Source organism: Grammomys surdaster, unplaced genomic scaffold, assembly GCF_004785775.1.
Source record: "Grammomys surdaster isolate TR1022 unplaced genomic scaffold, NIH_TR_1.0 184, whole genome shotgun sequence".
Taxonomy (NCBI): Eukaryota; Metazoa; Chordata; class Mammalia; order Rodentia; family Muridae; genus Grammomys; species Grammomys surdaster.
This window is the reverse complement of record NW_021604629.1, coordinates 7,427,018-7,447,625: the sequence shown is the minus strand read 5'-3', so window position 1 is coordinate 7,447,625 and position 20,608 is coordinate 7,427,018. Positions and strand designations below refer to the sequence as shown.

Genomic DNA, 20,608 nt, shown 5'->3' with positions numbered 1-20,608 from the left:
TCTGACAAATATAAGTGGCTCACATGTAAATGGTCTCAGTTAAACACATTCTCCATTTGGGAGATGCCAATAGAATTCTTGGATTACTCTCCTGACACTTGCCTTTCAGCAAGTTGTTACATTGCAGATAATCAGTTGCAATTGAAGATTACATGGAATCACTCAATACCACAGTTAAAATCAGAAATATGGAAAACTCTTGAGTAGAGGTCTTAAAATCATCAATATAAATATAATTAGATCTAAGAAACGCATGTCCTTCAAATTGTAAGGGAATGTGATCTTGGTGATATTGGTTGGTAATCACAACATGGGATATACACAGCATGGTATTACTTGTGATTCAACCATTCACTCTCATCAAAGTTACTTTTATCACAGTATGCTTTACCCTTTCACTTGCTTTGTTGTTGGTTGTTTGCCACAAGTCAAGCTATATGCATCCAAAGATAGCCTCAAATGTGCAATTCTTCTGCCTTTGCCTTCCCAGTGATAGAGTTGCAGATACCAACACTTTGCCTGCTTTAAATTTTACATTTTAGGCTTCAGTATTCCTTGAAGTTTTAGGTAGAATTTATTAGAAAACATTAAGTCTGCAGTAAAAGATAATTTTCAAAGTAATTTGGCATTTAACAATAGCAGCTAAGGATGCTTCTACTCACCAGGAAAAGAAAATTATTCTCAAGCCTTAACTTTTTAAAAACACAATTAAAAAAAACTTTAAAAAAACTTTAAATGGATAAAAGCTATAGAAAATGTACAGAACACTAACTTCCTGGTTTGGAGAAAAGAAGACCATAGGGGTGCACAGTCACAAGATCTGTAAAGAATTCATGTCTGAACAGAAGACAATGTTAACAGCAATAAATTTGATGAAGAAAATGAAGAAATCTAGATGTAGCAAAGTCAACAACACTACTCACTTATACCAAGTCCAGAGACACCAACTAGACAAATTAGGGAGGCAGTGCCTGCAGTCCACAGCACTGCTCACTGTTTCAAAAGGATGGATTTAGAGATTTTCTAAGAGTTCTATTAAGTAATCTTATCTATAAAATAAACATGATGATAATCATAATATATCATTATACACACACACACATTCAGGTTGCTGAGGGATTAAATGAAATAATACTCACAATAGTCTTACAGTCTTCTTTATAGAAGCTGGTCTCAAGAAAATATTAGCAGAATTATTTAGTACTACTGATGTTCATGATAATGAGTTCCCTTGATTTAAGCATTTGTTTACAAGAGTTTTGGGGGTTTTTTAAGGCAAACATTAAAGATAAATGTTAAAGAAAATAGTATCTCCCTTCAAGTTGTTGGTTAGGAAAGTTCAAAACTCTCCCAAAACAATATATGCTATTGTACTGCAAGCATTTGCCTCCCAGAATTGAAATACTGCTGCTGAAGACAGTTTGAACACAGAACTTGGAGGAATTAAGATGGAAGCCTCCTTACTGAGAACCAGCTCACGTAGTAGCCAACAATACTTTGTAAGTTGCCAAGGGAGAAAAACAATCAATAGTCCTACACACCTCTAAAGTCTATGGATCACAACAATGACGAGCTGGGCAGGATATTCTTAAGGGTGCAATAGTGTGCACTATACACTGAGGTTAACCAATAGCAATTGAAATGTACTTGTTACTCAATAAGAGGGAATCTGTGCCTAGTACTACAAACTAGCCAATTACCCATAGCTAGTTAGGTCATAAATCTTAGAGCAAAGTTACTACTGCTAGTTTTCTAAACGAGCATAATTCCCACACTCTAAACAACCTTTCACTCACTGATAATTTACTGATAAATTACAACTGTTCAAGAAAGCTTCTTTCTGAAGCTGATGAAGACCATCACAAAAATCTACAATTGATCAAAATGTAAAACACAACTGACCATGGTTTTCCCAATCCCAATTGTTATGTCTACCATACAACCCTTGTACCTAACACTGGGGCAGGGGCAAAAAGACTGAAACCAGAAAGTCATAATGTTTGCTATGAGATGGAAGTTGAAAGGATGAAATCTCAACAATATGGCTGCCTAAATAAGATGTGAAGAATGACACATCAACTGACATGCTGGTGTGGATGGGAAAAATGTCACAAGGCATCACCCCTAGATGAAGGCCATTAGTGGCTGCCAAGAGGGGAAAACAGCCATTTCTAGGAATGAGTCCCCTAATAGTTTATTTAGTCCTAAATGGTCAGCCCTAAACACACACATATATATATAAGCAACACCAAATGGCCTCAGCAGATTTTGTTTATATTACATATGTATGTATAACAGTAGTAATTAAAGATGTGATTTGAAAGGAAGTAAAAGAACACAAGAAAAGTTCAATGGGGAAGAAGGGGTGAAAATGGTGTGAATATAATAGTCATGTATGAAATTCTCAAAAATAATAAAAAACTTAATAGCTTAATAAAGAAAATAGCTAAGAACGTATAAAATTAAGCAATAAAAATAAATTTTAACTTCTATAAATATCTATGCAATTCAGAAAAGAACAGCTAATCCATGGAAAGTGGACCATCACTATGCCGTGAAATACTTTCCCAAGATTTTAGCTACCTGAGTCTAGCACCATCTCAGACTCACATTACTTTACCTAATATCTTAGTTGTTTAGAGAAGTTGGGTTTTTTTTTTTATGTGTCTGCTATTTAATATAATCTAAACAGAACAGGAAGTTCCTAGTACAAACTTCCACAATCAGTCTATCATGTTCAAAAATAAAAATGAATAAACCAGTGAGATTTTTGTTGGTGTGGAATAAACTGTTTCTATAAAAGTTCTATTTTCCAACTTTAGTCATCTAATATCAAGTGTAGTTTAAGAAATCTCCAGTGTCAACTTCAGTCCCCCAAAAAAATCAATTATTTAAGACACTGCATACATTCTGCTTGCTGAAATTTTTGGCACTCTAGTTGACTGAAAATAGGATAGAAAGAGAAGATGTTACAACAGGAAAACATGCAAACACCCCATAGTAATTTGCTTGAAAAAAATCAGAAAATAAATCATGCATTTGGCTATCCAATTTAAAATACATAAAAATATTACCATGTTATCTGCCATTTCTGTATTTCAGTTTATCGTTAACGATAATGAATTTTGTTATAAATAGTATGATCTCACAATACCCAATATTTTCTTTTTCTCAAATATTTTCCTCCTACATGTTGTCAATGCTTTTTCCTTTTGTATTTTTCCTTTTACATTCTGTGCTATTTCCCTTATATTCTCATTTCCGTATAAGAGAAAATTTTTAAAATATCCATTAAAGAAAAGTTCATGAACATATTTCTAATTCTAAAATTGCAAAAAAAATAATAATTGTTTATTTTTTCTCTGAGACAACAGTTGGTAGATGGAGAAAAGTGAAGAAGAGGAATCATATGTCTTGAGTAAAGACAATTTTACTATACATCTCTCATGCACGACCATACCTTCAAACCTGAGCACCATGTTAGTATCATATCAAACAGTGTTGCTGAGTAAGAATACCAAAGCAATGGAATAAATGAGAATATGAGACAAAGAGTCCAGAGTGAAAGTCAGAATATCATACTAGAATATTAGACATTTAAAAGAAGAAACAAAGAGAAGAATAGTGGCCATCTTCTCTCAGAGTTGAAATGGTCAAAAATAAAATGATCCTTAATTTTAAGACATTTCAATATTTTCACAGCAACAGTCATGATTTCAACCTAATTTATAACTAATAAAGCACATGACTCATAGATGACAGTGAGATATTCTAAAAGAGTAAGTGAAAAAAATAAATGATTCCAAAGAACAAGCAGGGCAGTGGTGGCACACGCCTTTAATCCCAGAACTTGGGAGGCAGAGGCAGGCGGATTTCTGCATTTGAGGCCAGCCTGGTCTACAGAGTGAGTTCCAGGACCATCAGGGCTACACAGAAAAACCCTGTCTCAACTCCCCCAACCCTCCCCCCCCCGAAAAAAAACAAACAAAACATGAAGGAAGGATGGATGGGAGGGAGGGCTTTGAGGAAGTTAAGAGAAGCAATTTAATACATAACCAGAAGATACAAAAAGGCTAATCCTCAAAATTACCTATCACAGGAAAAAATACAAAAAATAACAAAATTCTAGATTTAAGCAATAAAGGACAGAATCAGTTTATGTCAGAAGATAGTATAATAAAAACAGAAAGAAAGCAAAACTCTTTAGCACCTTGACTGTCCCACTTTTCTCAGCAGAGGCTCAAAAGGCTTAGGAAAGTACTGTTATGTCATACTAGAAATAAAACTCAAAACAGGGAAGTCCAAGTCCCCAATCAGGACAAATTACAGTCGCAGGATACTGACAGAACTAGCAATGAGGTCGCTAGTGATCCATGGCTCCAGCTGCATATGTATCAGAGGACTGCTTATCTGGCATCAACAAGAGGGGAGACAGACGCTTGGTCCTGTGGAGGCTTGTTACCTCAGCAAAGGGGGATGCTAGAGGGGTGAGTCAGGAGTGGGTGGGTGGGTAGGGGAGCACCCTCTTAGAGACAAAGGGGAGGAGGAGGGGAGAGGGTTTGCAGAGGGGAGACCAGGAAGGGGAACAACTTTTGAAATGTAAATAAATAAAATTAATAAAAAAGAAATAAATAAATACAAAATAAAATGGAGTAGCAATCAGTAGATATTTGTATCAACTCACTAAAAAGTACAGTGATCTTTTCCTTTTTGACAAGAACAACTATTAGATATCATATCAGAGAAATGAAGTCTAAATTTCTCAAAGCAAGGTTGAAGAAACATGGAGAAGTAACACGGAGAAGGGGCCAATGTCCCTGCAGAGTGTGCAGAGGCACTTGCCTCTATCTTATCAGAAGACCTGATTTGAATCCCTAGGACTCCCATGATGAAAGATAAGAACTGATTCCTGGGTGGGTGGGGGATGGGGTAAGGGGACAACATATGAAATGTAAATAAAACATCCAATAAAAAAATAAAAATAAAAAAAGAACTGATATCGGGAGGGAGGGAGGGAGGGAGGGAGGGAGGGAGGGAAGGAGGGAGGGAAGATATGCTACATGTAGCTAGCATGTTTTAAGGCATCATTTTAGTATAAATTTTTCAACAATGAAAAAAATATTTTTGCCCCTTAAACTATAATACCACTGCTTTGGAAACTGTCCAAAACTATAATGAATGGTTTTTAAAAATAACTAGAGGGGGTATAGAGATGGCTCAGCAGTCAAGAGCACCTGCTGCTCTTGCTGAGGACCTGGGTTTGGTTGTTAGCACCCTTATCGAGTGGCTCACAACCACCTCTAACTCCAGCTCCAGGGGATGGGTCACCTCTAGCCTCCATGTGTACCTGCACACAAACACACAAAAATAAAATCTATAAAAACAATAATGGCCAGGCAGTGGTGGCGCACGCCTTTAATCCCAGCACTTGGGAGGCAGAGGCAGGTGGATTTCTGAGTTCAAGGCCAGTCTGGTCTACAGAGTGAGTTCCAGGACAGCCAGGGCTGCACAGAGAAACCCTGTCTCGAAAAACCAGAAAAAGAATAACAATTAGAATTATCAGATAAGAATTCCCTTTGAAATAGCATTTGCAATTCTGAAATGGTTAAAGTTTGAATATTATAATCATTCTATTTATATCTGAATTAATATTACTCTATATGAAGCAAACTGTAAAAATATAATACATACCTGTTTATCTCAGTTCTGTTTGGAAATATGTAAATAGCAATTTCATAAAGCTAAAATATATTGTATGCAAAGTCCTATTTAACATATATTAATTACATGAACATTAAAAGAACAAATCACTTCAAAATTGCTTTGTACTGAAAAGCCTTTAGATTTCTGGGAAAGATTTAAAATACACAGGAAAAAAGAGTGTTTTAATTTATGGATGCTGCCTCTTCAAGCCATCTGCCTCAAAGCGAAACAGCCGTCAATGATCAAACATGACCGCATTCAACCTGACACATAAGCAGCCATGTATCCATGAGAACAATTAATAAGCACAGAAGTTACCCATTTAACAATTTCAAGAATGAGGCTCCTGGAAACATGAAATTACAATAATAATATTCTATAGTAATCCTAAGTATCACGAAATTTAATTTTAAGACTCATAATCTATTCTTACAAGTACAAATCTGGTGGTATATTAAAGAATTTAGGTTATATAATTTGCTTATGACATTAATTTGCAATATGTTAAAATCTATATCATAGCATGCAATAAAACTATTAAAATACAAAATGTAATTACTGAAAATAAATCATACTTTTTAATTCATTTGCATCCCATAAATAATGATGATTGCTTTCAAAAGGTTTTCAAACTCAGAACATAAAATAATTTGTGTAGTTTTATAAAATGGCATCGATGGCAGGCATAATGACACATACCAATAATGTCATCTACTCAAGAAGCTGAGGCAGGATGATCATAAGTTCCAGGCCTGCTTTGATTACAAAGTGAGTTCAAGACGAGCCCAGGCATTTAATGAGTGACACCTGGTCTCAAAATAAAAAAATAGAAAAAAAAAGAAAATGAAAAAAGGAAAGAAAAAAGGCTTGGCATATAGCTCAGCACACAAGCACTTACCTAGCAGAAACAAGGTCCTGTGTTTAATTTCTGGTACTACTAAAATAAAAAGATATTTATAGGCTATTTGCTACTTAAAGTTTTATATATGTATATAAAACATTTTTATTTTCCAAAATTGCTTTGTTCAAAGTATGAAAATCAAAAGGCAAGAAATATTTTAAGAAGTTGTTTTAAAGCCATTTCCTGTTACTCCCAGCTCCCTGACATGCATATGCTATTGTATGCATACTGCCACTACTCATAGACTTTGTTAAAGAAATTATACATTTAATGTTTCTTCTAAAATTTTTATAAATCAGATAAAAGTACAAAATAAAAACTATAACCTTCCCTTTTGTCTCTTGGCAGTGCATTCAACAACAACTACTAAATTCTGAATGGATTGCCTTCTGACTGTCCTAAATATAGCAGAAAGTAATGACAGCACTCACCCTTCTGACTTATATTTACAACTTACATATTTATAAGTTTTTATTACTTGTATTATTTTCCACAATTTTCAGAGATATATAATTTACATTATGTTGTATAAATCCATTCAAAAATGACAAACTGACTGCTTTACACTTTGGTTATATACCATTTCCTCTAAAATCAGTGGCTGTCCAGAGAGAAGCAAATGAAATTCTGTGAAGAAAATCTTTGCTACATCAAGTACAATCCTCCAAATGTTAACCCTGAGTATATACTCAGATCCTTTCCAACCACACTCAGGAGTTTTCTGGGTCAAACACCACTCATTTATATATCTATGTGAAGACTGACACTTTAAATAATGGCTGATAGAACCTAAAGCTCTTTCAAATGTCTCAAAAACATAACATTATTTTTAAAAACATAACATCATATAAGGCAAGAATAAAAACACTTGGACAGGGGCTGCAGGGGGAGGCCGCGGCGGGGAAGATGGCGGACGGGAAGGCGGGAGAGGAGAAGCCTGAGAAGCCGCAGCGAGCCGGAGCCGCCGGAAGACCTGAAGAAGAAGCAGAAAAACCTGTGAAAACTAAGACTGTTTCTTCCAGTAATGGAGAGGAAAGTTCCAGTCGCAACGCTGAAAAGCGATCAGATGAAGACGAAGCTGCAGACCTCCCCACAAAGCCTACAAAGATGTCCAATTTGGTTTTGCCATAGGTAGTCAGATGGCAAGGAAAGCATCCGCCATCTCCATTAGACTCGGAGCAAGTAAGCCTAAGGAAACAGTTCCAACTCTTGCTCCAAAAACTCTTTCAGTGGCAGCAGCTTTCAGTGAAGATGAAGACAGTGAGCCAGAAGAAATGCCTCCAGAAGCAAAGATGAGCATGAAGAATATTGGAAGGGACACACCAACATCAGCCGGACCAAACTCCTTCAATAAAGGAAAGCATGGCTTTTCTGATAACCAGAAGCTGTGGGAGCGAAATATAAAATCTCATCTTGGAAACGTCCATGACCAAGACAATTAAGTGAAGTGTTCTGAGATTGGGGTGTGGGTGGGTGCAGTTAGAAGGAGCAGTCTCCTTTTTGTAAAGAATGGTGTAAGACTAGCTTTGGAGCCGTTTTTCTTTCTTCTTTTTTTCTTTTCCTTTTTTCTTTTTTTAAAAGATTGAGTAGTACACTAATAAATGAGAGTTTGCAATTAGAGGTAATTTATGTTTTATATACAGATTTCAAGACATTTGCTAATTTTGTAGTTTCACATGATTAGTTTCCAAGGGTTACAGATAATAAAGAAATCAGAAGTGGTACCTTTCTAAGAATTGCATATTTTTTTAGATACAACTATTAGCACATTAAGAGGGAAGCCAAAAGTTACTGTCTCTGACTCTCCCCTCATAACCTGAGTGTCTGGCTCCCTGGAACAGCCTTACCGAGAGGGAGTATTAGATTGTTACTGGACTATTGACTGAGGGTAAATTTAGATAAGGTTAGAATGAACCTTTTCCTATGAGCATTTCATTTTGTTCTGGGCCATTATATGATAGTACTGCTTCGCTCGCAGTGGGTACAGACGCTTTGCTCTGTAAACAATTTTTTTTTGTTGTTAAAAATTCTTATATGAAGTATCGAGTATTATAATTAGCCCACTTTAATGGAGCTTGTCTCTGTTCAGGATTCTTCAAAGGACACTATTTGCTACAAAAGTAAATCAGTATTTTGAATGTGCTTCTCTTGGTTTCTATTCTAGTTCCTATAAGCATTTCCACCAGAACTTGAGGCAAAACATAAGGAAGCTGTTTCTTTTAAAGTACAAATACCACCAAAAATATCAGTGTACTTACTGCTTTAAGTATTTGTCTGGCTTTTATTTTTTAAAAGGTTTAAATACCAAAAGGAAAAGAGGTATAACATTGTATGAAGACAGATGAGGCAACACACCTTCTGTGACTTTTGAAGCATTTAAGTTACTAACTTACTAGATTTCTTATTTGTACAACTTTATGGCTTATTTTAAGTACATACATACTGGGCAGTGGTTTCAAAAGCACATGTAGTGACTGAGATGGGACAGAAATGCTTCTTTAGACACATGTTCATTGTGAGTCTCTCACCGCCCAGGCTCTTAGAGTTCTGTATGTAGGATGTCTGTTTTGTATTTTTGTATTGTATATGGGCTTTTTAAATGTGACAGTTAAATACATCTTTAATAGTCACAAACAAAAGAAATGATAAAATGTCCTTGAAAATTACAGTGTTAAATTTGGAGGCAGCTTTGGTGAGTTTCATGGGTCGTGATAACTCACTAGGCAGTTTTAATGTAATGACTTCCAAGAAGCAGCCTGCGGATATTCCTAACACTTCATTCACTACACTTTCGTTTACTTAATAAGCCCCAAGTAAAACGATGGAAATGTACATAGCACTATTAGTTCATACATGATTTAAGTATATCAAGATACATAAATTTAACTTTTATGTCTGCCAACTGTCCATTTGTCCATTTTACTGTTTGTTGAAATAACACCTCTCCTACATATTCTTCACTTGACTCGAATAACATTTAACCTGAGGTCAAGATAGAGACAGATGACTGAGCTGAATGTCTTTACTAAAATTACAATAAATTTTGTCAAACTTGGAAAAAAAACACTTGAACAAGTTTTTGTAGTCAACTTCTAAAACTTACTAGAAGCCATAATGAAATGGTTAAGACATTGTTTCCAAATTGTACTGATCTTGGGAAGGCTCTAGATTCTGTAACTCCATATCAGTAAGTCATTTAACGGGCTGTTCACTAGAAAGGGAGTATCAGCTTTTTGAGAAAGACTACTTAAGAAACTTCAACAATTTCAGGGCAGCACTCCCTGCTGAGACAAACAACTGAACAATTTTCCCAGCACTTAGGGGAATAAATATTTCAGTCTTGAGGAGAAGCTGTTGACAAAGTAACAAAGAATGCAAGGCTGACAAGTGCCTGATATTCCCAATCTTTCCGACTCACTCAGATATTTATTCCCACAAAATCAAGAGAATCTAGAAAATGAACCCTCATTTTTTTTCTAATTTCCTGCCAAACAAAAGATAAGCAGCAGTTGAACGTACTTACATGTTGAGTACTCCTTATCCCAAAAGGTTGGAACCATAACTGTTATAGGTTTCAAGATTGTTTAGATTTTGGCATGTTTGTGTATCTATAATGAAATATCTTTAGATGAGGACCATGTCTAGATATGAAACTCGAGTTTCTTTTTCTTCTTTTACACCTATATTCAAATTAGCAAGTAAAATAACAAGTTTCATTATGACACTTGATACATGTATGGCACTGTACTCATACTCATTCTGAATATTATTATTAATATTATCCCACCCCCCATTAGTCTGCTTCCTCCTCTCCCATTCTACTTTTATGTTCTGTTTGTATGTGTACAGTTACTATAGATTTCAGATAAAACACGTGAGTGACATTTGTCTTTCTAATACTAGCTTATATTAACATCCTGATCTCTAGTTCTATCCATTTTTCTGAAAAGGACAATTTGCATTCTTATTTATGGCCACATAAAACTCCCTTGTGTATGCATAGCACATTCACCTGTGGGTGGATATCCAGGCTGACTCCATGTTAAGACTGGATATTCCATACTTCTGTGATATGAGCTGGCCTAAAGTCCTTTGGGTATGTATCCAGGAGTGATAGAGCCAGATGACATGGATTTTAAGTTCTGAGAGAGGCCTCCACATGATTTCAGTAGTGGAGATATTACTTCATATTACAATCAGTGGAATATTAAGGTTGTTTTCCTCCTTACCCATCTGTTGTCATGTTGCTAGCCACTCTGACATGTCAGAAAAACCCTGGGAGTAATTTTGATTTGCATTTCTATGTTAGATAAGATTAAACATATTTTCATATACTTATTGATGACTTGTATTTTTGGTATTTTTTTCTTTTGAGAATTATGGGATCAATGGTCCATTTATTCACTGAAGACTTGTCTTTGACATTTAATTTCTGGGCTTCATTACATGTTCTAGATATTAATCACCTGTCATTTGCATAGTTGGCAATGTTTTCTCATTCTGTAATATGTCTCTTTACTAAGAATTGTATGCAGTGCTGTGTAGGAGATTTTAAAATCATGCAATCCTACTTGTGAACTGCTACTATTCCTCAGCTACCGGAATCCTTTTCATGGAGTCTTTACCTACATCTACAACTTCAAGGGTTTACCTCTAGCAGTTTCAGATCTTACACTAAGTCCCTGAATTGTTTTGGATTGATCCTTGTACAGACTGAGATATTATATATGAGCATCAACTTTACTCAACACCACTTAACTCAAGAGATGTGAGGCAGGGGATGTTTGTTCCTTTATTTTTGGTTCTTTCTTTCCTTTTTTTCTTCAATGAATTTTCAGAATCTTTGTCAAGAATCAAGTGGTGGTGGTGTGCTCTTTTTAAAGTTTAAGTTCTTCTTTTTCACATATGGTTGTTTGGCAATTCAAAGTCAGTGCTTTGAAGCTCTCCTTCAAAAAATAACGTGTAAACCAAATAACCTCTAACAGACTTTAGGAGGTACAAAAGTTAAACAAATGAATGATAGACTTTCTGAAATTGAGCAGTTTGCAGTTTAATCCCAGCACTTGGGAGGCAGAGGCAGGCAGGTTTCTGAGTTCGAGGCCAGCCTGGTCTACAGAGTGAGATCCAGGACAGCCAGGGCTGCACAGAGAAACCCTGTCTCGAAAAACAAAACAAAACAAAACAAAACAAAAAAAAAAAAAAAGAGCAATGGAATTATCTCATGTAACTCTTTTCTAAGAGCCCTATGAGATAACTACCTTATAAGTAAACTCCACCTTCAACAAGGGACAGTATATAAAATCATGCTGAATATTTTTGATAAAAGTACTAGTATTTCAAAGTTTCAATTAAGTCATGTAAACTCACACTATTCAAGTAACTTGCCATTTAAGAGCTAAATCTGTAACGGTTAAATATTCAAGAGCAGAACTTGAACCCATCTGACTTGAGGGTAGCTTTTCTAACTCGTATCATTGATATTTGTTTTAAGCTTAAGCAAACAGAGTTCCTAGTCTGTGCCTGCCACAGTATTGACGTAAGAATGTTCCCACTATTAACCCAAAGAATTAACCAGATCTAGCTCTAAATGGCTTATACAGCTGTGTAATCGTCATCTCGCTTTGATTAAAAGGAGTCCAATGTGGGAAGGTAAGTTGTATCAAATCAGACAACCTAGAATGTTTTCATGGTCATAAGAAAGTGATTGTGTCACGTTTCTCACATGTGAAGAAATTATGGCATATTGGATTAAGGTACTTCTAGAACCCAAAGAGTTGGTACTGTCTCTGAGACCTTAGCCAAGTCAGCCCATACCCATAGATCTACCTTATCTACAGAAATGATGCTATGTAAAAATAAAAATATACATCAGCAAAGTGCTTGTTAAAATATATGTAATAATTAGGAGAGGTGTGGCATAAGTCTGCAATTCCAGCATGTGGGAGGCAGAGGCAGTAGGGTGAGAAATCTAAAGATATCCTAACACACAGGAAGTTTAAGACCAGCTTTCGAGAACTTCACAAAACACAACACTTAAAAGAAAACTAAAGACCATAATAGTTTAATGTTTAGAAACTAATTATAAAGCCCTTATAAAAAATAAATACCACAAAATACATTCTCATCAAATTAATTTGGCACATATGAAATATACTTCCTAAAATTTTTGTATAGAATTATTTTAAAAATTGTCATGTGTAATTATTCCAGATTTTGAAAATTCAGAAACTATAACTAATGAAAATATGACTCATAATGAAATAATTGTTAAAGGATTCCTTTTATGTTTATGAGCGTTTTGACTGTGTGTACATAAGAGTACCATACACCAGCAGTGTTCATTCAGGGAAGCAAGAAGAGGGTACTGGATCCTTGGAATTGATGTTACAGGCGGGTATGAGCTCCTTGTAGGTTCTGAGAACCAAAGCCCAGTCCTCTTCAAAAGCGATAATTACTCTTAACCTCTGAGCCATCTCTCCAGCAACTAAATAATTAATTATTTTTGGTATTAAGTATAACCAACAATTCTAGAGAGTTTATAAATTTAAGAATACAGTTAAATGGAACTAGTAGTTTTAAAACAAAATTTTTTTTTTTTTTTTTTTTTGGTTTTTCGAGACAGGGTTTCTCTGTGTAGCCTTGGCTGTCCTGGAACTCACTCTGTAGACCAGGCTGGCCTCGAACTCAGAAATCCGCCTGCCTCTGCCTCCCAAGTGCTGGGATTACAGGCGTGCGCCACCACCGCCCGGCTTAAAACAAAATTTTAAAAATACTCTATAACAAGTAAAGATTATAATTTCTGACCACAGGAAAAAAACTAATTTCAATTGCATGAAATGTAAATGCTAATATGCATGTAATTATTTATACATAGACCAAACTATACTTTTAGGAGAAAAGAAGGTTTTTCTAATTATGTATATATGTACATAATGTATATATTCTCCATAAATTTTTTAAATACAAAAGAGAAAAGAAAGAAAATCTCTGAGTAGTTTTAAAAGTCCTTATTTTTCATCCTAGGAAATAACACAGAGAAGTTTTAGTTACTGTTATTTTCTTTTCCTGGATGTTTGCCTGCAGACTTTCTAAAAGACAATAATGACAAACACGTGTTCAAGAAAACAGAAATGCCACAAACTGAGGAAGGTCAGACTCATTACGTCAGAAATGAACTTTGTTCCACAATGGCACATTTCAAATATGAACACCATATTTCAGAAAACAATAGATGAGACAAATTTATCACCCTATGCTTGACAGAAGGGGGCTATGGCAAAGTTTGACTTGGCTTCCACAATATTTAGAATCTTCTATAGCCAACCAGCATGAATGATACTTTTTTGATGCAATGCACTGTAGAGTCCTTTTTGCCTCTATTTGCTTCCTATGTTTCTTTCTTGGGTTTTATTATTATTTTCCATTTCCCCTACCCCCACTATGCTTCAGATCTCTAAATGATGATCCTGGATGTCACTTTGTTTAGCCAATGTGCTTGAACACAAGCACATTCTTAATTTCTTGTTCCATTATAATTGTATCTTATAGCCTTCTTGCCACAATTGCCATGAATTTAACTTTAATTTCCAGAAAAATTCTACATCCTTCTCATAAAAACCCTTATTTTTTTGATGACTAACAAAGTTTGAAATCTAATGAGTAAAAATTAAGATGTTTGATTATTTCATAAAAAAAATCTGGATAACATTTTTTCATATTATCATTTCATTAAGTAATACACATACTAATAGTAAAAACATATGAGTTTGCCAAAATGAATTTCATAATAAACATTTTTAAATATTGTAAGAATATTAGGGGCAGGGAGATATGTAAAGTAATCTGCCTTGCAGGCATAAAGCCCTGAATGGTCCCCAGAATCCACATGAAATAAAATTGGACATCATGGCACGTTCTAGGAACCCCAGAGCTAAGGAGGTGGGGAGATGCAAATCCTTGCAGATAATGACTGGCCAGCCAACCTAATCAACTTTATGAAGTACAGGTCCCTGACAGAACCTGTCTCAATTAAAAAAAAATAGAAGAATCCTGAGGAATAATACCCAAGGTTGTCCTTGGGCCTTTACACACACACACACACACATCCCACATCCATGTGTACTTGCATATACACAAACAAACTGGCAGATAAGACAATAGAATACATACATGCATGCATACATACATACATACATACATAGAATTGTGTACCTTATCACTGGGAAAGGGGCAAAGGGGCAAACTTCATCATACTTGTATGAAACAATGCACAAAATAAGTATCATGTTACCAACATAAAGATCAAAAAGCATGCTAGGAAAGAAACAGAACTACAGTGCTAAATGAGATATCCTAGTAAGTTATCCTCTATGGTCCTCATATTGGCATTACCTTCCTCTCAATCAAGGTAACTTAAAAAGATGGTACATTAAAAGTACCTGGGGGTGAGATAGGGAATTTTCAGAGGGGAAACCAGGAAGAGGATAACATTTGAAATATAAATAAATAAAATAACCAATAAAAAATTTAAAAAGAAAACGAAAAAAAAGTCTCTGGGGGCTGGAGAGATGGCTAAATGACTGAAGTGTTTCCCATTCTCCTGATCATCTTAAGTCAAGCTTTAGTTCTCACCTTCCTTATTTTGTCTTCTTCAACAAAATAAAACTGCAATGCCACACTCCCTTTTAACCTCTGTTCCTTAAATGGGGTGGGGGTTGTTTATTTGTTCATTCCTTTGTTTCTTTTTACTGTGGGACCTTAGTTTTCCCTTCCTCCTACCTCCCATTCCTCTTCTCCACTTCCCTACGCACCTCCACACCATCCACTTCTCTTCAGAAAAGGACAGACCTCTCATAGATACCAACCTGCCATGGCATATAGAGCTGCAGTAAGACCAGGCACTTCCTTTCCTATTAAGGCTGCACAAGGCAACCTATTAGGAGAAAGGAGTTTGAAAAGCAAGCAACAGAATCAGTGACGGCCTCTGCACCCAATGTTAGGAATTCCATAAGAAGACCAAACTACACAATTATAAAATATGTGCAGAGGGCCTAGGTCAGTCTCATGCAGGCTGCCTGGTTGGTGGTTCAGTCTGTGAGCTGCTATGAGCCCACATTAGTTGATTCTGTGGGGGGTGTTGTGATATTCTTGACCCCTCTGGCTCCTTCAATCCTTCCTCCCCATCTTCCACAGAATTCTTCCTTAAAATTGACTAGTATGACTTTTCAACATTAACTATCTGGTTTTCTCTATTGCCGTATCAGCTTTAACAAGACAAAAATACTTGCTTGACACATGGACATCCCAGGATTTAATTGATACAAAAATACACTAGGTGCCTAATAAGTCTTCAATGGGTGTCTAAATAAAGTTTAAAAATTTCTCTTACCACTATAATTACTTCTAATCACAAAAATATTTAGATAGTTGTAGATAGTTGTATTGTTCTGTGAGAAGTAAACCAGTCTTATAACTATCGATTGTGGCTAAGAAGCTAGAAACACTAGTATATTCCTACTGAAAGCAAATACTTAAAATCAGTATCTTATAATAATATGTAAAACATGTCTTCAATTAGCAAGATCCCAAAAGTTCTTAAATAAAGTATATAACTTATGAGAATGGGGACAGTCTCTAACAAGACAATTGGCCTAAATTCTCCAAAAAGTTACTATACTGGGGAAAATGTGGTGGACACAGTAATGTTCAAAATTGAATATGAGAAAATGAATACGTAAAGTTTACCTAGTTTGAGGGAGAAAGATGAAAGCCGCAAAAGGTATCATGGGAGAAGAGAACTAAGCAGGTAACAGCATTTGCTGCCAAGCTTGACTGAACTTGAGTTCAATCCCCAGAACCTATGAGGTAGAAAAGAAGAACAGATTCCTAACAAGTTGTACTCTGACCTCCACGTGTGCCATATATGCACACACACACAGAAAGAGACCGAGACACAGAGAGACACAGAGAGACACAGAGAGAGAGAGAGACATACACACAAAAATATTTTTTAAAGTGTGTCTGGGGAATATTTGGGAAATATAGAGAATAGATATAATATAAAAATCAGTACTAAATTTATCATCAAGCATAGCAGTGCGCACGTGCAATCTGAGTACTTGATAGGAAGAGGGAGGAGAACTGCTATGAGTGGGAATGGGGAAGGCCCGTCTGTCTTCAAAGGTGAGTTCCAGGCCATTAAGAGACGGAAAGACAATATTCAAAATATAAAACAAAAAAGTCTCAGATAGAAAAATGATTTATAGAAAACTCAGCATTTTGCTATGATTACCTCAGTTACCATAGCCATAACATTTACATTACACTACCATATTCTAAGAATAAAACCAAAACTAGTGTAGTGGAAACCCCCTGGAACCTAAGAGTGTGACCCTAGTGAGGACTCCTAGTAATAGGGGATATGGAACCTAAAATTGCTTCTTCTGTAACCAGGTAAGAATTCCACTGGAGAGATTAGTACATCACCCCAAAAACAAAGCCTTCAAGCTATAATTTGTCCTGCCTGCAAGATGTACTGGGGTAATGGTGGCACAGAACTTGTAGGGGTGGCCAACCAATGACTGATCCAATTTGAGGCCCATGCCATAAAAGGGAGCCCACACCTGACATTGCCTGGATGGCCAAGAACCAGAGGTTGGCAGCTCAAGATGGAACCAATACAACTGGAAAAAATGTCAATGAAATGATTGCTAGTGATATTTTTGCTATATTCGTAGATTGGTGCCTAACCAATTACCATCAGAGGGCTTCATCCAACAACTAATGGGGACAGATGCAAAGATCCACAGTTGAACATTAGGAGGTGCTCAGGGAACCCCACTGAAGAAGAGGAGGAAGGATCATAGAAACTAGAGAGTCTGAAGACACCACGAGAACACAGCCTATAAAATCAATGAAGCAGGACTCATAGGGGCTCACAAAAACTGAAGTGACCGTCACTGAGAATATGGGTGTTATTTTTGGGTAGCATGGTGTTCTTGTGGGATTCCCAACCATAGGAGTGGAGTCACTCTGAATCTTTCACCTGCTCTTAGGACCCTTTTCCTCCTACTGGGTTGCCTTGTCCAGCCTTGATATGAGGTTCTGTGCTTGTAACTTGTTATGCCATGTTTGGTTGATATTCCTGGAAGGTCTGCTCTTTTCTGAAGGGAAATGAGTCTGGGAGAGAGGGAAGGTAGAGAGGGTGGACTAAGAGGAGTAGGAGCGGGGTGGAGGGAACTGCAATCAGGGTGTAATGTATGAGAGAAGGGTAAATTTTAAAAAATAAAAGAATAAGATCAAAGTAAAATTCTTTAAAACTTTAAAATATTTAACAAATGTAAAATGATGTGGAAGGGGTATAACCAATGGCTATATTTACTATATAAACAAAATTTCCCCCAAAGTTCTAAACATAAAAGCCAGGGAACTGAAACATACTGATCAAACATACTTAGCTGTTCTTGTAAATAAGGCAAAATTAGACACTTACAAATGGAATAGAGTTATTCAGACTTGGTGACAAATGTCTACTTGGTGATCCATCTCACTGAATAATTAGGATGAGGTAAAAATTAATTGGGCAAGCTAGGGGTGTGCGTGTGCGCGTGCGCGTGCGTGTGTCTATGTGTGTAAATTCCTAGTTCTTTGGAGGCTGAGACAGGAAAATCTTGAGTTGCGACATAATGAGTCTGAGGCCAGCTTGAACTACCAAATAAAACCACACCACAAAAGAAACAAATCTACACTGAGAAAAAAAGAGTTAATTTTTCTGGCTACTTTTAATTATCTAAATTCACTGAGTAAAAACAAAATGAATGTTAAGGCATATTCAATATGGTTTAGTTCATATGTGGCATTTGTCCATCTACAGCAGAAAAAGGTTCAAATGAAAGAGGTGCACTGGAATGCTGGCAAAGAGACAAGGAACAACACCATCTTCAGTAACTGCCACAGCAGCATCACACAAGCAGTGTGAAAGGCTCAACACATATGAAACAGAGCCAACACAGGACTATCAGGAGAAGAAAGGGCCATTTTATACCCAAAATCTGCTTGTGTAGTTACACAGAGATAACTTTATCTCTTAGTTACACAAAATAACTATGTTTTAGGTAACTGATATAGTATTAAAAATTAGATGTCATTTCTGAGTATAAATCATTTATGCCATACTAGTTTTACTAGACAAATGTTTCAAAAAATCTTTTTGCTCAAAATTAAAATAAAGGAAATTATAAAATTTTGATATTATGTAGTAGTTATTTCTACAACCAGGAGAAATAAACAAAGGTAGCAGTGAAAATGTGAGTTGTTTTCATTAGAGTAAAATATCTCACCATGGAAATCTGAGAAACAACTGGCCTAGTTCTAGACAGGATAGAAGTTTATTGCTTTTGGCCAGAGGTTACTGGGAAAATAAGCACAATGTAATCTTTGAAATGTTAAAAAATAAATAAAAGTCAGTATATCCAAGTTAACCTCAGAAAGGAGCCATCATACTAACACATAACTATCATTTTACTTCAAATTCTTAAAATGCTGAAGCATGAATTTGATCAGTAACTATAATATTTCATTTAGTTATATCAGTCAATAATGTCATTATTGTCAGTTCTAAGATACATGCTTGGAAAATGTGTCCAGCTAACATCTGACCTTGTCCAATCTATCTGGAACTATGACAGAAAAGGCAGAAAAGGCTCTCTAGCCCTGAACTCTTACAAATGCAAGCTGAACGGGAGTAAAGATGAGGTTGTTGGTAAACAGAGCACAGTCTAGAGATATCCTGTGATTAATGTACGTAAAGTATTTCAATTATTCTATAGATATGCTAATACATAGATTAATACAATTGAGAAGAAAAACTAATTAGGGGCAATAAAATATTTTGAGTTTATGACAAGAGAACAAAATCTAAATACCTTAGTTAAAAAAAAAATAAGACATTCCGCTATGACACAAATGGGAAGAAGGATGCGGCCGGGGTGAGGTGGGGTTGAGTGGGCAGGTGGGGGAGGAGAGGGAAACAGGGACGGGGAGGGTGTGTGAAGAACTCAGAAGGGGAGACCAGGAAGGAGGGCAATATTTGGAATGTAAATAAATAAAATAATTTAATAAAAAATACTCTGCTTGAAAGGGCCCAGCCTTGGGTATTAAATAGGCATGTATTTAAGTTTACATGCTTACCAACATTTGCCATTTCAAACTCCACATCTGTACAGTGAAAACAATAATGCTTACACTGCAGGCTTCTGTGAGAATGAACTGAGAAAGTGTGTACTGTCTACCACTGACCTGACTAGAACACAAAAGGCACTACCAGTTTTGGAATTTGATTATCTTAAAAATAATAGTTACAAATGATAGAATACTAAATATACACTTTAATAATAGATATAAAAGCACAGAATTACCTGTTTAAATGATTCATCAAGATGAGACGCTGCTTTGTAAATGCAGAGCCCAATAAGCAAGGTGGCTGAGAAGAAAAGCTCTACAACAATACAGACTGCTTCTCTGTCCACAGTTTCTCTGTTGAAGTTAATAACCATACTTGCCTTTCATGTGACTTTCAATTTTAAAATTTAAAAACCAGGGACCAAAAAGAAGGGTCAGTTGGGTAAAAATGCCATACAAGCCTGATGACCTAACTTCAATCCTCTGAACCCATGTCAGCGGGCAGATGCAGTAACACCAGCACTCCTCTCACAAGAAGGGAGGTGAAAAACCAAAGAAAGCACCTGGAAGCTCATGGGCCATCTAGTCTGGATACAAAGTATGACATAAACAATACAACAGACTTTCCTTTAGAAACAAAGTGTAAGGTGAAAACTGTGAAGGTTATCTTCTGACTTCCACATGTGCACTGTTGCATCATATGCCTATGGTGAGCTAGAGTCTATGGGTGGGTAGGTATGGGTGTGTCACACAGACAAATCAAAAGAAATTTAAACATGTCTTCTCAAATAGCCCCACATGCACAGTAAATGTCATTATAGGTTG

General features: G+C 36.1%; 1 protein-coding gene and 1 pseudogene across 1 annotated transcript in view; one reads left to right on the top strand and one right to left on the bottom strand.

The window, feature by feature from the left end:
- Window positions 1-20,608, bottom strand: part of Pde3b (phosphodiesterase 3B) — a gene marked incomplete at its 3' end in the record, with an annotated part of 76,387 nt that overhangs the window by 21,047 nt on the left and 34,732 nt on the right. The window lies entirely within an intron of this gene.
- LOC114621731 lies at window positions 7,511-8,046 on the top strand (annotated as a pseudogene).